The 21989-nt window shown below is 41.3% G+C and overlaps 1 protein-coding gene and 1 long non-coding RNA gene across 4 annotated transcripts in view; one reads left to right on the forward strand and one right to left on the reverse strand.

Annotated features, from left to right (window-relative positions):
- afg1lb (AFG1 like ATPase b) overlaps nucleotides 1-21989 on the forward strand; it is a 175888-nt gene that overhangs the window by 141895 nt on the left and 12004 nt on the right. The window contains exon 11 of one of the 3 annotated variants that reach the window (XR_011340749.1): nucleotides 7680-7756. The exons of the other annotated variants lie outside the window; for them this stretch is intronic. The gene's annotated coding sequence lies outside the window, so the exon portion shown is untranslated. The remainder of the gene's footprint in view (nucleotides 1-7679; nucleotides 7757-21989) is intronic. 3 annotated transcript variants of the gene reach the window in all.
- The window catches only part of LOC138737067 (uncharacterized), a 77039-nt gene that overhangs the window by 24493 nt on the left and 30557 nt on the right, over nucleotides 1-21989 (reverse strand). The window contains exon 3 of the long non-coding RNA XR_011340751.1: nucleotides 6945-7024. This is a non-coding gene — a long non-coding RNA (uncharacterized lncRNA). The remainder of the gene's footprint in view (nucleotides 1-6944; nucleotides 7025-21989) is intronic.

The raw sequence follows: 21989 nt of genomic DNA on the forward strand, positions 1-21989 counted from the left end.
GGAAACATGCACCAAAACAATGCCCCGCCAATGGAAAAGTCTGTTCTAAGTGTAAAGGGCAGAATCATTAGGCAAAGCAATGTTTTTCGAAAGGGAAATAAAACATAAGTGAAACTGTCCTCAGTGATACACTTTTCGTTGGCATGGTAGTCCAGAAAGATTATAAACCAACAGACTGAACAGCGAAACATAACAGAGTTGATCAAGATAGGTGGACTATGTCATTGCATACAAATTGAACAAATATTCCTTTCAAGCTGGACACAGGGGCAATTAAGATAAAGCCATACATCCATGCAAATCCTGTACAGTGCAAAGCCTACAATGGATAGAGCATCAATATGAAATGTACATGTAAACTCAAGGTGAAAGTTAAAGATAAAGAGCACCACCTCAGGTTTGCAGTAGTCTCAGGTGGACATGAATCACTGCTTGGTGACAAAGCACATGAAAACTTAAGCCTGGTAAAGGGGGTATACACACCAGGGAAACCTATTGGGTTAGCTGATGCGCTATCCAGGGTAATGACACAGAGTGAAGCACACAAGAGTTCCACAGAGACAGATATGAATCTCCACTGAATCTCTTCCCATTTCGGACATGAAATCAAAGCCGATTGCAGCTGAAACAGAAAAGGACACAGTTCTACAGAAGGTCATCAAGAATCTGAATGAAGGTGGCCTAGAGGTGAATGTCAGCTACACTACAACATCAGAGCCGAGCTGAGTATTGTCAACGTGTTTCTACTTAGACAGAGCAGGATGTTTATTCCTCAATCTTTGCAACAAGAAGTGGTGAAAAGGGTGCATGAGGGGCACCTTAGAATGGAAAAATGCAACAGAAGGGCCAGAACTGCTGTTTATTGGCCAGGAATAAATGCTGACACTTTGACTGGATGAGACCTGTTTGAAACACCACGCAAAGCAGACAAAGGAACCCATGATAATAACTGACATACCAGCAGGACCATGGCAGAAAATTGGGAATGATCTGTTCAACTTGGATGGAAATAATTGCTTGCTAGTTATGACTATTGAACTATTTGTAGATGGCGCTGCTTCTTAACATGTCTGCTGCTTGTGTGATCAAATCTATGAAATCAATCTTTGCAAGACATGGAATTCCTCAAATTGTTTACAGTGTGAATGGACCATGCTACAGCTGTAGAGAATTCCAGAACTTTGCAGAAGAGTATGATTTCAGACATGTGACTTCAAATCCTCTGCATCCACAGTCAAATGGTAAAGTAGAGAAACGAGTTCACATAGTTAAACAGTTGCTCAAGAAAGCACTAGACAGTGGCTCAGATCCTTATCAATTTCTATTGAGCTACAGAGCTTCACCACTTGAACATGACATGTCACCCGCTGAGCTTCTGACAGGATGTAGACTATGTATCACAGTTCCCTATTTTTTTGCAGACCCAAACAACAATAGAAATGTAGAAGATGATAAATGGAAACAAAAACACCTGCAATGGAGACAAAAAAACAAACTATAATATGTCAGCAAAAAGCTTAGGGCCTCTGACACAACATGACATAGTGAGACACAGAGATTCCAATACTTGGGACAAAGAGACTACTCTCCTGGAGGAAATAAATCCAAGATCCTGCACTGTCAGAATAGAGGATGGTCAAATACTGAGAAGGAAATGAAAGGGCCTGGCAAAAATGCAACAGATACTGTTGGAACAGACAAATGCAGAAGATCCAACCTGCACAGCAACAGAGGAATCACCACCAGTGCTACACAGTAGTGGACCAGCAGAGCCGACACAAGCACCTGTGTTAAGAAGATCTACATGTGTTATCAAGGCACCTGACAGGCTGAACCTCTAAAAGAAAAGGAACTGCACACTTAAAAAGTTTGTGCTGCTGATGTTTGTGTTGAACTGTAAATTGAAATGAATACTGTCTTAGTGTGTCATGTTGTAGATTAAGCATCTCAAGGAAAGGGGATGTAGTGATAAAGTTCTAGTGATCCTCCTGACCACTAGAGAAGTCAGAGACTAATTTGATGGCAGCTTTGGTTGGATTCAAGATGGATGCCTCCACACAGTCTTGAGTGTACAGCTAATAAAGTATCGTTATTTTAAAAGAACCCAAGTTTCTTTACTACAATAAAAAAGAAACATCACAATCCCTATGCCACAGGTGTTCTGTGATTGATAAAAGATTGCTTCAGGTGGTAGGTGAGTGGGGAAAAAAGGTTAAGAACCACAAAATTGTCATTGGCCCATTTCTTTTGGAGTTATGAAATCGTGCACATAACGAGTCAATTAGGTATTATTAAAACAGTGTTTTTCATACCTTTTTCTTTCCACTCATGTACCACCTTAAGTATTCCCTTACAAATCACAGCGCACCTACAGCATAGGGAACACTTAAGGAGGTACGTGAGTGGAAAGAAAAGATTTGAAAACCACTCTTCTCTAGTCTTCTTTATTTCCCTTCTTCCTACCATTATTAAGAAACATAGTACCTTGTTCCGAGGATCACTACTTTCTCAATTGAATGAGAAAAATTTTTCAACATAAACACTTTTTATTCAGAATACACACTTCTTTATTCAGATCTCAAACCTGAGTTTTACTGTTTACTTAATTTAATGCTTTTTAAATGCATCTCCAATATAGGCCCGCACAGTTAGTGTACTGGTTAACACACACCAGCAACTAGTTTGAATCCAGCATTGTCTGTAAGGAATTTGTACATTCTTTCTCAGTCCACGTGGGTTTCCTCCCCAAAATGTATGGGGTTAGTAGATTAATTGGTCACGTGGGTGCTTTTGGATGGCGTGGGCTCATGGATTGGAAGGGTCTGTTACCATGCTGCATATCTAAATTAAAGCTTGAGATCTAATGACAGAAGTACAGTATTACCCTGAAAATAATGTGTGTGCTATAAACTATTGGAACCATCAAAGAAGAAAGTGAAGCTCAAAACTCTTAAAGATTTTATATTGACCAACCAGTCCACTTCCACCACCACCCTCCTCTGCTGTCACCCTCAATAACCTCTCCTTTGACTCATCCCATTTTCTCCAAGTCAAAGGGGTAGCCATGGGTACCTGCAAGGGTCCTAGCTATGCCTGCCTTTTTGTTGCAAGGGAGCAATTGATGTGACAAGCCTACACAGGCAAGGCTCCTTAACTCTTCCACCACAACATTGATGACTGCATTAGTACCACCTTTTATACCCATGATGAGCTTGTTAACTTTATCAACTTTGCTGCTAACCTATACCCTGACCTCAAATTCACTCGGTCCATCTCTGACAAGACCCTCCCCGTTCTTGATCTCCCTGTCTCCATCTCAGGAGACAACATTTCTACAAACATTTTCTACAAACCCACAAAATGCTGCAATGACCTCAACTACACTTCTCCTGTAAGGGTCTCTCAATTCCTTTGTCTCCATTACATCTGCTCACATGACGCAGTCTTCCATTCCAGATCATCCAAGATGTCCTCCTCCTTCAAAAAAATGTTGCTTCCCCTCAACTAAGCCCTTATCCATATCTCCTCCATTTCCCGTATATCTGCCCTGGCCCTCTCTGCCTTTAGACGCAACAAGGTCAGTACCCTTTGCCCTCACCTACCACCTCACCAGTTTCCATATCCAAATTCCATCAATTTCTGTCACCAACAACATGATCTACCATCAGACACATCTTCCCTCTCTTCCCCACTCTGCCTTCCGAAGGGATTGCTCCCTCCATGTCTCCTTCATCCACTCATCCCTTCCCACTAAATGCCCCCTTGGTACCTCTTCCTGTGGCCGCAGTAAGTGCCACACTTGTGGCCACATCTCCTCCCTCACCGCCATTCAAGTTCCCAAACAATCCCTCCTAGTGAAGCAACACTTGTGGATCTGTGGAGGTCATGTACTGCATCCTATGCTCCCATTGTGACCTTCTCTACATCAGAAAGACTGTTCGCAGGCTAAGATACCATTTGACTGAGCATCTTCGCTCTGTTCACAGAAATGACAGGGATCTTCCAGCCCAACCATTTCAATTCCAAGCCCTACTCCTGCACTGATATGTCTGCTCACAGCTTCATGCAGTGCTAAACCAAGGTTACCCATAAATTGGAGGATCAAAATCTAACATTCTATCTGGACACTCTCCAACCAGATGGCATTAACAGCAACTTTTCCAGTTTCCTTTAGGCCACTCTCCTGTCTTCCTCTCTTCCACATCCTTCTGTCTCCCTTCCTCCAATTCTCCATCCCGTTCCTTTTCTATTAAGGGACCTATCCCCTCCCCCATCACCTCAGCTTTTTTTTCCCCCTTGTATCCTCCCACCCCTGTCCACCTATGACCACTTGCCTTTGGGCTAGTGCTCCTCCCCTGGCCCCTTGCCCCACCATTTCATTCAAGTGTCTATCTGCTTTTTGTTCATACCTTGATGAATGGCTCAGGCCCAATACTTTGGTTTTGTATCTTTACCTTTTCTACATAAATAATGGTGCATGATTGCTGAGCTTCTCCAGCAATTTTATGCAAACATATTTATCCCACTTAATTGATTTCTAAGCAGATTTCTACAGATTTCAAAGCAATAAAACACTTTGTTTCCATGCTGTGAATGGCTTGCATTCATACATGGCCTTTACCTTCAAAAACTAACAAGTTTTTACCAATGCTTTTAAGGAAAAAAAATTGCAATCCTATATTCTGTAAATTGTACTCTCTACAAGGCTGTATGTAATGTATGTAACTGTTGTAACTGTTGTGACACACAGTACTCCAAACGTGGCTGTACCAAAGTGTTATACAGTTGCCACATGCTTCAAGCTCCACATCCAAATGATGAAGACCAGCATTCCATATTCCAACATTGCTACCTTATCCACTCATGTTGCCACTTACAGGGAGTTATGGACATGTACCCCAAGATCCCTCTGTACCATCAGTGTTCCTGAGGGTCTTAACATTTACCATATAGTGATACCTTTATGGCTTTAAATTCTTATCCTTCCCTTTGAATTCCTTTACATTGTCACTCCATTATATCTCAGCAAACAATTTTCTAGCATCCTAAGCATCTTCATCTTTGTCCTAATATGTAAATGTATTTCTTTTCTCTTTGTAGTTAACAATGATGATAAGTCATTTGTATCTAAGTATTCAATACTTGCTCTTTCGAACCATAGAAAATTACAGCACAGAAAACAGGCCCTTCAGCTCTTCAAGTCTGTGCCAAACTATTATTCTGTCTAGACCCACTGACCTGCACCCAGTCCATAGCCCTCCATACCCCTCCCATCCATGCACCTGTCCAAATGTTTCTTGAATGTGAAAATTGAGCCCAAATTCTTCACTTCAGCTGGCAACTGTTACACTCTCCCACTGCTCCCTCTGTGAAGAAGTTCCCCCTAAACTTTTCCCCTTTCACCCTTAACCCATGTCCTCAAGTTTGTATCTCAGCTATCCTCAGTGAAAAAAGCCCACTTGCATTTACTCTTTCTATATACCTCTATCAAATCTCCCTTCATTGTTTGGCACTCCAGGGAATAAAGTCCAAACCTGTTTAAACTTGTTCTTAATCCTTACATTCTCCCTTCCTACTTTAACAAATAATGAATCAGCAAGGAAGGTTATTCAATCCATTTTGATTCACCAAGTCTTTCTTTCCCTCTTGTATCATTCCAGAGGACCAGCCAGGCGATAGTCACTTCTACTGTAAAGCCTGTTAACTTTGTGACTCCTAAATTAGCCTTTTACTGATGTGCAGCTGTGGTTCCCTTGTTAAAGACATTTTCCAGACTTCCCTTCAACATATTGGAAGGGATGGCTGGGGGGAAGGGGGGGTGGAGCATGGAAAGGAGGCAAAGAGCACATTTTTAAGAATTGTTAGAGGAGTTTTTTTGAAATGTACTTCTTAGAGAAGGCTACTATTTTGAAACATTAACTGGATCCAGATGTTCTGGAGAAGCCATCACGTAGTGACCATTCATCGCTGGGCTTAGGGTGATGGAGAAGAGCTGCATTACATGTGATGAGCACGTGGAGGTTCCAGGATGTGGGGTTGTGACTTTAAGAGAGCCTGCAGGGGAGGGGGTATGGCCATGCAGAGGATCTGAGCAGAAGATTTCTGAAAGAGCTCTCCAGGAAAAATATTAAAAAGATGGTTTGAAAGCTCAAAAATCATTTAAAAATGGATAAAACTACTAAACGACCAAGGCAACTAAAAACGAAAACTGAAAGAACAGCAGCTCAGCCAGAAACATCAAGTGAAAGCCTAATGAGGAGTGGCACAGAAGGTGGCCTTGAACCCAGCAGAGCTGGGGAGTCAGCCCAAGATGTAGCCAATATCTTGAACAAGATGGAAACTTTGTGCACTCGCTTTACAAGCATTGAATCAGCGATAAGAAACATATTGGAAAGGTTATTGGAAATTTTTTAAATCGTGGAAGATTTCAACAGAACGAATGATGCAAATGGAGGCTGAGCTGGACAAAACATGATAGGCTAAAGACTCTGGAAAAAAAAGCAAAAACATGGGGCATAGACCGAAAAGGGATGATGGACAAGATCGACCATATGGAAAATTTCAGTGGACATAATAATGTAAGAATTATTGGACTGAGAGAAGAAATTGAGGGGAAAGACCCAATGAACTTTTTTGAAACGTGGATCCCAGAAAAGCTGGGGCAAAACAAGCTAAATGGGAGGCTACAAATTGAAAGGGCTTACCGGACCCGTGGACCCAGAAGAACCAGCAATCAATGACCATGACCAGTTGTGGTAAGAGTTTTAAGTTACCAGGAGAAGGATGCAATCTTGGGAGCAGCATAGAAATAACAATGGCCCATTAGTTGTAGACAATGAAAAGGTCATTTTTTTTCCAGGGCTTTAGTAGTCAAACAAAGAAAAGAATTTGACTAGGTAAAGAGACAACTGCAATCCAAAAACTTAAAATACTCAATGACTTACCCAGTGTTGCTGAGGGTTGATCTATCAGAAGGCAATCGAATCATTTTCAAGAATAAGAAGTGAAAGAATGTTTACAAAAGCTGTGAAAAGATTAAAATTGCCAGATAAGTAGATTAAAAAGACTATTTTAAAATGGTGCTAACTGAAAAATGTATCTTTTTTTCAACCTTGTAGTATTGAACCATTTTTTTTATAAAAAAAGAAGAAAAAATCTCTAGTATACATAGAGAGCTCTGGAAAGAAAGGAAAGCAGTAGGGTGGGGACTCCGATCTAAGGGGGAGAATGGCACCAGGAGAGGAGTGGTTTTTAAAAAAACGGTGCGAAAGGGAGGGGTTCTTCTTTGGCCTTCTTCACGGGCTTCTGGGTTTCACTACTTGCGTCACAGACAGTCAGAGCTAGGGATGTGTATGTGTTTATTAACAGGGAAATGTGCATGTTTCTTAAAAGGGAAATGTTCCTTAAAAAGGAAATACTGCAGTATTATTCAAAAAGTCAGAAAGATTTTATTGTTATACAATATTTATTTGAAAAATGGTATAGATAAAACACTAAATTTTATTAGTCTTGATATTAATAAATTAAGCAGGCTGGTGAAAAGGAAAAGGGTCTTGGCATACAAAGAAATTAAAAGTAGATATAATCTTTCTACAGGAAGCACATCTTACTAAATTGGAACATGATAAATTGAAAAGAGGATGGGTAGGACAAATAATATCATCTTCTTTGGTTCAAAGGCAAGAGAAGTAACGATTCTAATGAACAAAAATACAGCAGTATTAATAGAAGGCACATCGGTTGAGTGGGCTGGAAGGTATGTAATGGCACATTGTAAAATTTATGGAGAAGCATGGACACTTATGAATATCTATGCCCCCAATTATGACAATGAAGCCTTTCTTATAAACAGCAGAGGGAAGACAAAATATATTGGTCAGAGGAGATTTTAATTTTAGCTTGGACCCAATACTAGACAAGTCTGCAAGAACAGTAATGAAGGTTAACTACCACAGAGCAAATTTTGTATAAATGGAATAGTGAATTTTTAAAGGGAAAGTGGGAATACCAATTTTAAAGCATTTATTGAAAATATGGAACAGGATCCATGTGGAGAGAAGAATCAAAAACTATCAATTACCTAAAACAAAATCAACTTATTCCTTTCACTTTGAATAATTCTTTTTGATAATTGGTACAGTAAATGCATACAGAGGATAAAAAACTTCTGTTGGATTTTTTAAAAACTTTTGAACAATTAAAATATAAATATAACATGCAAAATAATAATTTTTGCATACTATCAATTAAAATTGTATTTAAAAAAGAAATTGGGAGCAAATTTGATACTTACGGAACAAAGTAAAATTATAGATATTTTTATTATTTAGAAATTGTTACTAATATGTATATAAAAATTACAAGAAACTAAGAAAAAAAAAGATTTATATAAATCAAAACTATGATGGGAAAAAGATTTAAATATACAAATTCAAGAGGAAATATGGTCTAGATTGTGTTGAGAGAGTGTTACAAATACAGAAATGTTAGATACCAAATGGTTCAATTATATTATACTCCACATAAATTAAATGGACTTAATTCTAATTATTCGGATAAATGTTTACGGTGTAATAAGGAAATAGGGATCTTTTTACATTCGGTATGGTCCTGTGTAAAAGTAGAAGAATTCTGGAAGGATTTGAGTGTATTTTTAAGACAAATTATGAAGATAAAGATACAGAAAGATCTGAGAATATTTTTACTTGGAAATATATGCAAAGCAGATACAAAATTCAAATTGGATAAATATCAAGCAGGATTTTTGAGTGTAGCAATAACGACAGCAAAGTAATATGTAGCAATAACCTGGAAAATGGAGAATTATGTAAAAATAGATAGATGGCATATTGAACTCCATAAATGTATACCTTTAGAAAAATTTACTTACAGTCTAAGAAATCAAATTGAGAGTTTTTATAAAATTTTACATGGAATAAAGTTTTTATAAAATTTGGATTTTGTGAACAAAAGTGCATCCACATCCTCTGCCTTACCCACTCCTCTCAGTTAATAATTATGAAAAATAGTCAATAAATAAATTATATGCTAATAATATTAAATATATAGATTTAGGTGCTCTTTCCTTCTTTCTATCTTTTTCTTTCTTTTGGGGATGGGGAAGGGGGGGTTGCGGAGAAAATATAAAAAAAATATTGTATCATTTTGTATGGTTGCAATCTATTTTATTAAATTAATATTCAGTATTGATGCAAATGGTAAATAAAATTTTCAAAAAACAAAACAGTAACAAAGGTGAAAATGGCAAAAACCACAATTTCATATATGAAAGATCTAAATCTTTGCCCCTCTGTGGCAATTAAATTAAATCCCACAGAGGGAGACTTTTCCTTTTACTCAAGGATACACAATTCATATACAAGGATTGATTTATTTTTAATATTTGCCCAGTTAAAAATCAGGGTGATAAAAACAGACTACCTCGTGAGGCTTTTATCAGACTACTCATCACTAACATTAACTATTGCAATAATGGAAAAGCAAAAAACTGTATACAGGTGGCGTCTCAATACCAAGTTACTCAAAAGAACAGACTTATGTGAGCTTATTAAGAGACAGAAATATTTTCTAAAACAAATCAGCCATCTAATAATAATAGCTTTTTTATATGGGACATGCTCAAAGAATACTTGAGGTGACAAAATATATCCTATGCAAAAAATATTAAGAAAGAATATATGGCAGAAGTAAACTGTTTGGAGAAAGATATTACAGAATTAGAAAAAAAATCAAAGAATAGGACTACAAGAAGAATTCAGACTACTGGAGAATAAAAAGCTAAGATATAATCTTTGGCGTGGCTTCGCGGACGAAGATTTATGGAGGGGGTAAAAGTCCACGTCAGCTGCAGGCTCGTTTGTGGCTGACAAGTCCGATGCGGGACAGGCAGACACGGTTGCAGCGGCTGCAGGGGAAAATTGGTTGGTTGGGGTTGGGTGTTGGGTTTTTCCTCCTTTGCCTTTTGTCAGTGAGGTGGGCTCTGCGGTCTTCTTCAAAGGAGGTTGCTGCCCGCCAAACTGTGAGGCGCCAAGATACACGGTTTGAGGCGATATCAGCCCACTGGCGGTGGTCAATGTGGCAGGCACCAAGAGATTTCTTTAGGCAGTCCTTGTACCTCTTCTTTGGTGCACCTCTGTCACGGTGGCCAGTGGAGAGCTCGCCATATAACATGATCTTGGGAAGGCGATGGTCCTCCAATCTGGAGACGTGACCCACCCAGCGCAGCTGGATCTTCAGCAGCGTGGACTCGATGCTGTCGACCTCTGCCATCTCGAGTACTTCGACGTTAGGGATGAAAGCGCTCCAATGGATGTTGAGGATGGAGCGGAGACAACGCTGGTGGAAGCGTTCTAGGAGCCGTAGGTGATGCCGGTAGAGGACCCATGATTCGGAGCCGAACAGGAGTGTGGGTATGACAACGGCTCTGTATACGCTTATCTTTGTGAGGTTTTTCAGTTGGTTGTTTTTCCAGACTCTTTTGTGTAGTCTTCCAAAGGCGCTATTTGACTTGGCGAGTCTGTTGTCTATCTCATTGTCGATCCTTGCATCTGATGAAATGGTGCAGCCGAGATAGGTAAACTGGTTGACCGTTTTGAGTTTTGTGTGCCTGATGGAGATGTAGGGGGGCTGGTAGTCATGGTGGGGAGCTGGCTGATGGAGGACCACAGTTTTCTTCAGGCTGACTTCCAGGCCAAACATTTTGGCAGTTTCCGCAAAGCAGGACGTCAAGCGCTGAAGAGCTGGCTCTGAATGGGCAACTAAAGCGGCATCGTCTGCAAAGAGTAGTTCACGGACAAGTTTCTCTTGTGTCTTGGTGTGACATTACAACATAAAGCAGAAAAAGCTATATTAAAAACTAAACAAAAATATTATGAGTTAGGCGAATGGGCACATAAAGTCTTATCTTGGCAAACTAAAACAGAGGAGTCATCAAGAATAATAAACACTATAAAAACAGAGATACATACTTTAACATATAAACAAAAGGAAATCAATGATATCTTTAGACAATATTACATAAAATTATACAAATCAGAATTACTAGGAGACGAGAATGAAATGGAATAATTTCTGACGAATGCTGAACTTCCAAAACTAGAAGAGAGAGAAAAAGTAGAACTAAACATCCATTTTACAAGAGAAGAAATTGAAAAAGCCCTGGGTGCCTTACAGACTAATAAATCACAGGGGAAGGATGGATTGCCAACCAAGTTTTACAGACAATTCAAAGAATTACTAATGCCCCTATTAGTGAATGTTCTGGACCAAGTAGTAGGACCATAAACCCTCCCGGAATCATTGTCAAATGCTGTTATTATATATTATAGTAATACCAAAAAAAAGAAATCCATTAAACATTTTGTCATAAAGACCAAATCTGCTGTTAAATGTTGATTATAAGACACTAGCAAAAGCATTGGCTAATAGATTAGAACAATATCTACCAAAAGAGATACATGCAGGCCAAGTAGGATTTGTTAATGGAAGATATTCCTCAAATAGACTTGAAAGGTTATTTAATATAATACATATGGCAAAATTTGAATGGAATCCAAATATTACAATCTCCCTGAAAGTGGAAAAAGGATTCAACCATTTGGAATGGTTCTTCCCATTTAAAACACTGGAAAAATTTGGCATAGGCAGAACATTTATAAACTGGATAAAAACTTTATATCATAAACCACAAGCTAAAATGATAACCATTAGCCTGATGACAGCAGTGTTTCCCTTGAGTAGATTGAGTAGACAGGGATTCCCCCTGTCCCCATCACTTTTTATACTGGTGATTGAACTGCTAGCAGAGATAATAAGAAAGGAACCAGTATTAAAGGGCTTCAAAGTTGGATAAGAAGAACAATGTGCTATTGTACCTATTGGACCCAGTTAAATCTTTGGAAAAATTACAAGTAACATAAGAAAAATATGTAAGAGTATCTGGCTATAAAATAAATATGAACAAAAGTGAGATAATGCCATTGACACATGTAGAATGTGAAAAGTATCAAAAAGGAAGTAAATTAAAATGGAAGATACATGGAATAAAATATCTTGGAATAGCAACTGACAATAAAGTACAAAATCTGTATAAACTAAATTATGTTCCTCTTTTGGGGAAGATAGAAGAAGACCTGCAGAAATGGAGAGATTTACAGATTTAGTGGGAAGAGTTAACTGTGTCAAAATGAAAGTAGTGCCAAGACTACAATATCTTTTTCAATCACTGCCTATTCTGTTACCTAAAAATTTATTTAAATTATTAAATAATTATATTAGAAAATTCCTATGGAATAACAAGGTACCAAGAATTGCATTGGAAAAACTGACATGGGAGTATGGACTTAGACTTCTGGATTTTAAAAACTACCTAGCTGCATAGGCCAGATCTCGCACACCCCTTCTTGGATTCAAATGGGAATGTACTCAATGGGGGAGGGGGAACAAAGAATTTTATCTATAAATGGAGTGTCAAATCACTAAAAAAACCTGGTCCCGATTTAACACACATGCAGTCAGAGCAGCCAACACCAAGATGCCGCCGGGCATCTTGCCCTTCCCTTCAAGGAAAGGGCCCACACACATGAAATATGAATAGCTGCCAGTCAGTGACGCAACTTACGGTTTCCAGGGGCAGGAAAAGGAACCGCCTTTAAAATGCTCAGTGAGCAAACAATAAAGCAGTGAGCTTTGGAATGAATCTGTTGACTGCCAGTTTCATTATTCACTGCATAGTGTGAACACCACATTGGTCCAAAAGATATTTTGGACCCAACATCATGGATACAGCAGCAGTGAACGCCATTGTCTTAAAACTTCCTAGCTTTTGGACACTGCGACCCCGCCCTTGGTTCAGTTAAGCAGCGACATAGCTGCAGATCAGACATATAACATTGGAGTCCATGAAGTACTTCAATGTGGTGAGCTCCTTGGGCCAAAAACTTCTGCCCTAGTAGATGACTTCATCCACGCCCCACCAGAGGAAGGCAAATATGCATTGCTGAAAGTGCTGGTGGTCAGCACCTTTGGACTCTCCAGAACGACGGCTTGGGCGACTGGTTCCCGTCAGCTGTAATGGGCGAAATGCTAGCACTGGCAAAGGGACACAAGTCCTGTCTCATGTTTGAACAGGCATTCCTCGACCAACTACCCGACGATATCCAGCTGATGTTGGCAGGCGCAGACTGGAAGGTAGCGGCCAGAGCAGACATCCTCTGGAAAACCAGGAGGGAGAATGAAGCTGCCGTCAGCCAGCTGTCCAGAACAAGGTTCGACAGCCCCTGGGCCTCACTGCTACATGGTGCCGAAGACATCTGAAAATTGGCGGCTGTTTGGGGACTATAGATGTCTGAATGAAGCCACTATGCCAGACCACTACCTCCAACCACACGTTCAAGACTTTGTAGCCAGCCTACATGGAACCTGCATCTTCTCAAAAGTCGACCTTGTACATGGCGACCATCAAATCCCACTGCAGCCAGAGGACATCCAGAAAACTGCTTTGATCACCCCCTTTGGTCTATTCAAGTTTCTGCAGATTCCGTTCAGGCTATAAATTGTGGCACAGACTTTTCAGCACCTAATGGATGCAGTGGGCCAGGATTTGAATTTCCTATTCATATACCTGGATGACATTCTGATCGCCAGCAGAAACCGTACGGAGCACTTATCCCACCTCCGCCAGCTGTATACCTGACTGAGCAAGTTTGGACTGACCATTAACCTAGCCAAATGCCAGTTCGAGCGGGAGATTTCCTGGGCCACAGCATCTCAAAAGACGGCTCAACTCCTCTGCCAAACAAGGTAGAAATCATCTGACAGTTCAACAGGCCTACCACAGTCAAAGGACTGCAGGAATTTGTGGGCATGGTAAAATTCTACCACCATTTCTTCTCTTCAGCAGCCAGCATCATGTGACCTCTGTTCACCCTGATGTCGGGTAAAAAGAAAGACATCACTTGGAACCGGAAGGCCGAAGCAGCTTTTGTCCAAATGAGGAGACCCTGGCAAATGCTGCCATGCTAGTATACCCCAGGACCAATGTTCCAACAACCCTCACATTGAACGGATTAAACATAGTAATTGGAGTAGTACTGGAACAACTCATGGATGGACACTGGAAGCCCTTCTTTAGTAGACATTTAAGACCACGCAAGTTGAAATAAGTGCTTTTGACAGAGAGCTGTTAGCGCTCTACCTGGCGATCCAGCACTTCAGATAATCTCTGGAAAGCAGACCGTTTACAGCTTTCACCAACCACAAGCCCCTAACCTTTGCATTCACCAAGGTATCAGACCCATGGTCAGCCCGGCAGCAGCGGCACCTTTCGTATATATCACAGTTCACCACAGCAATCCAGCATGTCTCCAGTAAAGACAACATCATGGCAGACACTCTATCCAGGCCAACTATCCAAGCATTAGCAAAGGGGATCAACTTCTCAGAGCTAGCAGAGGTGCAACGAGGAGACACACAGCTACGGGACTGCAGTCTCAGGCCTGCAGCCTCAGGACGTTCCCTTGGGTCCAGGTGAGCAGATGCTCATTTGCAATACAGCCACAGGCCATCCCTGCCCGATCGTCCTGGCAGCATGGAGACAGCGTGTATTCGACTCTGTGTACAGCCTAGCGCATCCCTCTATCCGAACCACAGCTTGTATGATATCCAGTCGGTTCATATGGCACGGCTTCAAAAAACAAGTCAGCGACTGGGTGAAGACATGCACTTAGTGTCAGACAGCCAAAGTCCAGAGGCACAATAAAGCTCCCACCCCCCCCCCCCTCCCCCCCCCGCAGCAGATTGACCACATCCACATTGACATTGTAGGCCCTCTGCCGATATCACAGAGAGCATGGTACCTTCTCACCATGGTGGACCATTTCACCAAATGGCCAGAGGCAGTTCCCCTCATAGACACTACCACCGAATCCTACGCTAGGGCCCTAGTCGCAACTTGGGTTGCACATTTTGACATCCCAGCCCACATCACATCAGACAGGGGGGCCCAGTTCACATCAAGCCTGTGAGCCGCCATAGCAAGCTTGTTGGGGACCTAACTGCATCACCACAGTTTAATCACCCGCAATCAAATGACCTGGTGGTGGTGACCAGACTGAAAAGCCCATATTGGGTGGATGAACTTCTCTGGGTCCTACTCGGGAGCGCACAATGCCCAAAGAAGACTTGCAAGCTCCTTCAGACGAACTGGTCTACAAAACCCCCTTGGCAGTTCCTGGCAAGTTCCTACTCGCCCCAAGGAAGCAAGAAGCAGACATGGTAATGGCCCTGAGCAAGCTCCGAGAAAGGTTGAGTAACCTGGCATCCATCCCGACCTCCTGACATAAACGAACACTGACCTCCGTTCCCAGACAATTAAAGGACTGTGAGTATGTCTGTTAGAAGAGGCGCACACTGCTGACGACAGGTAAGGGGTCCCTGTCCTAATTCTCTAAACACTAGTGGGTATAATATGTATTTGAAAAATAAAATACTTCAGATCCTTGAATTTGAAATTAAAAACACATAAGCTGGAGTTACTGAGCAGGTCAGGCACCATCTGTGGCGAGAGAAACACAGCCAACATTCAGTTTGATGTTCTTTCATTAAAACATTTCTGGTGAAAGTTTAGATCCCAAAATGATTTTAACTGGAAATGTTAACCATTTCACTCTTCAGATCCAGGGTGTTTACAGCATTGTATTAATATACTGTATAGTTGTCTCTTTTTTATAGAATTTTGTTAGGATGGTGGGGACGGAGAACAAGTGTTCAAATGTCCAGCATAATATGTCATATTATTTGGAAAGCAACCAAGATAACGGAGCAATCTATAATGCAGAGAATATTTGATGGAGAAGAAAGATAAGCAAATTAGATATTTCGGGGTTTTCCTTGCATTCGCAGCCTCTGGTTTCACAGAAAATAATAAATGTAGTGTTGAAACTACGATCATTCCCCTTATAACCTGGTATCTTCTTGCTGTATGTAGCTTAAATTCATTAGTTGGTGAGCATTTAAGATTGCTATTTATTTCCTTGGATGGAGAAGATCATTGATATTGTGCCCAAGCATAAGTTTATCGTTATATTTTCCAGTTTCCCTGTGTCTTTTGAAGAATTACAAAGTAAGCAGTTTGTTGGAAATTTGAAATGACTGATCTAAAAGCACCTACAGAATTATATATCACTCTTGCTGAAAAACCCACAGCATCATTCTGCCCAGAATAACTAAAACAGCCAACAAAAGGATCATCTTCCTACTGATCAGGACAGAAATTTGTTTGGGTGCCTGCCTGCATTTAGCTCATATCTTAATGAAAGGCTCAGGCCCATAATGTTGGCTGTGTATCTTCTCTTTGCTACATAAAGAACGTTGCATGACTTGCTAATTTTCTCGTACATTTTTGTGTAAACTACGATCACAGCATTTGTAAATTTTTTTGTTTGACTCTAGGAAAATAATAATCCTGAAATTGAGATGATGCTCTTGGAGCATGCACTCAGTCATTCCACTTCGGTTGATTTGTGCAAATAAATAAAGCAGCTATAGGCAATAAAGAAATCAGCTTTAAAAAATGATGACAAGCTTCGAATTTGTATTGATTCCTTTGATCTCAGATAAAAGTCTTGGCCTCGCTTTTGTCATGGTTATCTTGGCCACCCATATAGTTTGGGCTTGTAGAGCACAGGGCTGAGTCAGCCACACCAGTGTGTTTAGGCAGCTTGTCACTGCCCACGTTTCTCCAAACCATTACTATTTTGCAAGATGACTCTCTTGTCCAGTGTCTAGTCTTTTGTGTTTGTTGATTTTGTGCTTTTATTAATTGTTGTACAGCACTTTGGAGCAACATTCCATTGTGTTTAAATAGTGCTTTATATAAATAAATATTCAATTCAATTCCAAAGGCATAATGTAAGAAAATCTCACATTCTGATTGAATTGGGCAGAAGATGAAAACCTAGAACTGTCGCATTGCACATTTCTATTTTGGCACATTGGCATCAAAAAGAAAATAAGAAATGTCTAATGTTATACTTTTGTTCAAGGAACAAAGTAAATTGGGATAATTCAGGAAATGATAAGATGATGAGCCTCACATCGGTAGAAATTAAATTATTGGAGAGGATGCGTAGGGATATGATTTGCACACATTTGGAAAGTCATGGTCAAATTTAGAGATAGTTCAGCATGGCTTTGTGTTGGGCAGGTTATGTCTTGCAGATTGGATCAAGCTTTATATAAAAATGATTTGGATGAGCTAATAGGTTGGTGGGTTTGGGTTAGTAAGTTTGCAGATGACATTAAGATTGATGTAGCTGTGGACCATGTAGAGAGCTATCAGTTACAGATGTGGGCAGAGAAATGGCAGATGGGGAGTGTAATCAGAAGGAGGTGCGGGGGTAGGTCAAATGCAAAAGGAACATACCCAGTTAATGGTAGGACTTTTAAAAGCATTGATGTGCAGAAGATTCTGAGGGATCAGGTTAATAAATACTTGAAACTGACCGTGCAAATAAACAGAGTGGTTCAAGAAGGCATATGGTATTCTTGCCTTCATTGGGTGGGGTATTGAGTATAAAAGTAAGTAAGTCATGTTACAGCTATACAAAACTTGAGTCAGTTCACTCTTGGGTTATTGTGGGCAATTCTGGTTTTCTGGTTGCCCCATTACAGGAAGGATATGGCGGCTTTTGAGAAAGTACAAAAAGATTTATTGGGATGTTGCTTGCATTGGGAGTAATGACAATAAACTTGGACAAACTTGGGTTGTTTCTCTGGGGTGTCGGAGGCTGAAGGGTGACCTGATAAAATGTTATAATATTGTGAGCGGCATTGATAGGGTGAATGGTCAGAATCTTTTTTGCAGGTTAAAAAATATTATGTACGAGAGGATGTGCATTTCATCTGAGTGGGAGACCGTTTAATGGAGATGTTTGTGACAAGTTTTTTTTAACATAGAGAATAGTTGGTGCCTGGAATGGACTGTCAAGTATAGTGGTGGAATCAGATACAATAATAGCGTATGAGGCTTCTAGATAGACATGGGGAATAGAGGGACAGGGATCATGTTCAAACAGCAGAGTTTTAGTTGAAGTTGGGCATTGTGTTCAGCATAGACATGTGGGCTGAAATGCCTGTCTATGCTGTGCTGAACTTTGTAATAACTGCCTTTAAATTTTTATGTATTTTCTCTCTCTGTTGTGAAACGTTGGTATTTTTCCAAGAATAAATAACTTAGTTTCAGAAGATTTAAGTTCACCTGATCAGTAAATATCAATCTTTGTTACCTGCAGATTCAGTTGCTTGACATTCATTTTAGATTTGTATAGTGTATTGAAGGAGCAGACCTGATGAAGGGTTCTGGCCCACAATGTCAATAATTCTTTTTTTTTCTCTCACTGATGCTGTTCAACTCACTGAGTTCTTGCAGCATATTGTGTATTGATACTTTAGTAGTCTATTTTTAATGGATATTATTTGAAGAGATTTAAGTACAGAGAGAAGATCTATTTTGGAGCACCATATAAGTTGTCCCAAAACGATATACATCTAACAGAGTACTTTGAGGCTTAGGGACAATTGTAATATGAGGAATCTATTCCCACACAGCCTAGTCCCACAAATAGGAATTTGACGCCGACTGATGAGTCACATTGATTGATCCGTACTTTAGCCCAGGGGTCCCCAAACATTTTAGACCGTCGACCCCTTCAGGGACCACATGGTCCTTCATCCACCCGCAAGAATGGAATCCCAGCGCTAGATGGGGGGCTGCTGATGCATCTAGTGGGGGGGGGGGGGCATGGTGTGGTGTAGTGGCAGCGCTGCCTAGATGGGGGATGGACGGGGAGTAGGGGTGGTGGCAGTGCTGAACGTGGGGAGGGGGTGGTGGTGGCGCTGAACGGGGTGGTGGTGGTGCTGGATGTACCTAGTACCTCTTTCCATTCTCCTGTTCCCTCTCAACTATAGTATAGGCCAAAGCCACCAAGCTCCGCTCTTGCAAAATCTTGGCTGACATTGCAAGAGGTGCTATTTTAAATCAACCACCCCCCCACCACCCCGGTGTTATCGACCCCTGGCATTTATTTACCCCTTGGATGGTCCCATTGACCCTTCCCCCCCCCCCAGGAGAAGTTCCCTGCCATTAGGTTTTTGCATCATTTTAAGATCTGAGAGTTTGAGCCATCAATGGCTTAAGTACCATGCTGGAGTATCTGCCAGTTTCGCAATTCTGGTGAATGGTCCTAGAACCCAGAATCTTAACTCTTTCTTCTTCCATAGATGCTACCAGCATTAGTTTTGTTGGAGCAGTAAAGTGGCACCAGTTAAGTATATAAATTAAATCGATATTCTCTGTATCATTCAAATAATAATACAATGTTATAAAGTTTACACATCAGCACATAATACATTTGCTATCTCTAAGTTACTGGATGGTCCTACAAAAATCCAATGATAACTGTACAGTACAAATTATCTGGACCCAAGTTGCCTTTTAAAAGGCAAATAGAAATGTGCATTCAAGTGAAAAACAAAATAAAATGCAAATTCTGGAAATCAAGAACAAAAGCAGTAAATGCTGGAAGCAGTTAGACAGCGGAAGGAGAAATCAAATTCTGGGAGCCTTTGTCAGAATCGGGAATGAAAGAAAACAATGATAGAAAAGGTGGGAGAGGAATGGGTAGAACAAAGAGAATACAACAAATAAAGCTTTTGGCATATTGGCCTTCATAAATCAAAGTATTGAGCATAGCAGTTGGGATGTTATAGTAAAGTTGTACAAGTCATTGGTGAGGCCAAATTTGGACTGTTGTGTGCAGTTATGGTCACATAACTACAGGGAAGATAACAAAAAAATTGAAAGAGTACAGTGAAGATTTACTGGAATGTTGCTGGGACTTGAACTGAGTGACAGGGAAAGGTTACACTGGATAGGACATTATTCCCTGGAGCATAGAAGAATGAGGGGAGATTTGATAGAGGTATATAGAATTATGATGTGGATAGATAGAGAAAATGCAAGTGGGCTCTTTTCACTGAGGATTGCTGAGATTACAAGGGTGAAAGGGGAGAAGTTTAAGGGGAACAATAGTGAGAACTTCTTCACAAATAGAGTGGTGGGAGCATGGAACGAGCTGCCAGCTGAACTGGTGAATGTGGGCTGAATTTTCACATTTAAGAAAATTTGGGCAGGTACGTGAATGGAAGGGGTATGGAGGGATATGGACTGGGTGCAGGTCAGTAGGACTAAGCAGATGTATAGTTTGACATGGACTAGAAGGGCCAAAACGCCTGTTTTTCGGTGTTGTGATGTTCTAGGGTTCCAATATCTCTAAAGGAATAGATTCAGTGTGAATGGTTTATTGGGGCATTTACCAGCACAGTATGTTTATTTGTCTAAGTAATGTAAAAACAGTAAGGCTGTGGGACATACACAGCAGGTAAGACTGTACAAATAGAATTTCTTTGGCATGGCTTTGCGGACAAAGATTTATGGAGGGGGTAAAAGGTCCACATCAGCTGAAGGTTCGATTGTGGCTGACAAGTCCGATGCGGGACAGGCAGACACGGTTGCAGCGGTTGCAGGGGAAAATTGGTTGGTTGGGGTTGGGTGTTGGGTTTTTCCTCTTTTGTCTTTTGTCAGTGAGGTGGGCTCTGCGGTCTTCTTCAAAGGAGGTTGCTGCCCGCCGAACTGTGAGGCGCCAAGATACACGGTTTGAGGCGATATCAGCCCACTGGCGGTGGTCAATGTGGCAGGCACCAAGAGATTTCTTTAGGCAGTCCTTGTACCTCTTCTTTGGTGCACCTCTGACACGGTGGCCAGTGGAGAGCTCGCCATATAACACGATCTTGGGAAGGCGATGGTCCTCCATCCTGGAGACGTGACCCACCCAGCGCAGCTGGATCTTCAGCAGCGTGGACTCGATGCTGTCGGCCTCTGCCATCTCGAGTACTTCGATGTTAGGGATTAAGACGCTCTAATTAATGTTGAGGATGGAGCGGAGACAACGCTGGTGGAAGCGTTCTTGGAGCCGTAGGTGATGCCGGTAGAGGACCCATGATTCGGAGCCGAACAGGAGTGTGGGTATGACAACGGCTCTGTATACGCTAATCTTTGTGAGGTTTTTCAGTTGGTTGTTTTTCCAGACTCTTTTGTGTAGTCTTCCAAAGGCGCTATTTGCCTTGGCGAGTCTGTTGTCTATCTTGTTGTCGATCCTTGCATCTGATGAAATGGTGCAGCCGAGATAGGTAAACTGGTTGACCGTTTTGAGTTTTGTGTGGCCGATGGAAATGTGGGGGGGTTGGTAGTCATGGTGGGGAGCTGGCTGATGGAGGACCTCCGTTTTCTTCAGGCTGACTTCCAGGCCAAACATTTTGGCAGTTTCCGCAAAGCAGGACGTCAAGCGCTGAAGAGCTGGCTCTGAATGGGCAACTAAAGCGGCATCGTCTGCAAAGAGTAGTTCACGGACAAGTTTCTCTTGTGTCTTGGTGTGAGCTTGCAGGCGCCTCAGATTGAAGAGACTGCCATCCGTGCGGTACCGGATGTAAACAGCGTCTTCATTGTTGAGGTCTTTCATGACTTGGTTCAGCATCATGCTGAAGAAGATTGAAAAGAGGGTTGGTGCGAGAACGCAGCCTTGCTTCACGCCATTGTTAATGGAGAAGGGTTCAGAGAGCTCATTGCTGTATCTGACCCGACCTTGTTGGTTTTCGTGCAGTTGGATAACCATGTTGAGGAACTTTGGGGGGCATCCGATGCGCTCTAGTATTTGCCAAAGCCCTTTCCTGCTCACGGTGTCGAAGGCTTTGGTGAGGTCAACAAAGGTGATGTAGAGTCCTTTGTTTTGTTCTCTGCACTTTTCTTGGAGCTGTCTGAGGGCAAAGACCATGTCAGTAGTTCCTCTGTTTGCGCGAAAGCCGCACTGTGATTCTGGGAGAATATTCTCGGCAACACTAGGTATTATTCTATT

Source organism: Narcine bancroftii, chromosome 6, assembly GCF_036971445.1.
Source record: "Narcine bancroftii isolate sNarBan1 chromosome 6, sNarBan1.hap1, whole genome shotgun sequence".
Taxonomy (NCBI): domain Eukaryota; kingdom Metazoa; phylum Chordata; class Chondrichthyes; order Torpediniformes; family Narcinidae; genus Narcine; species Narcine bancroftii.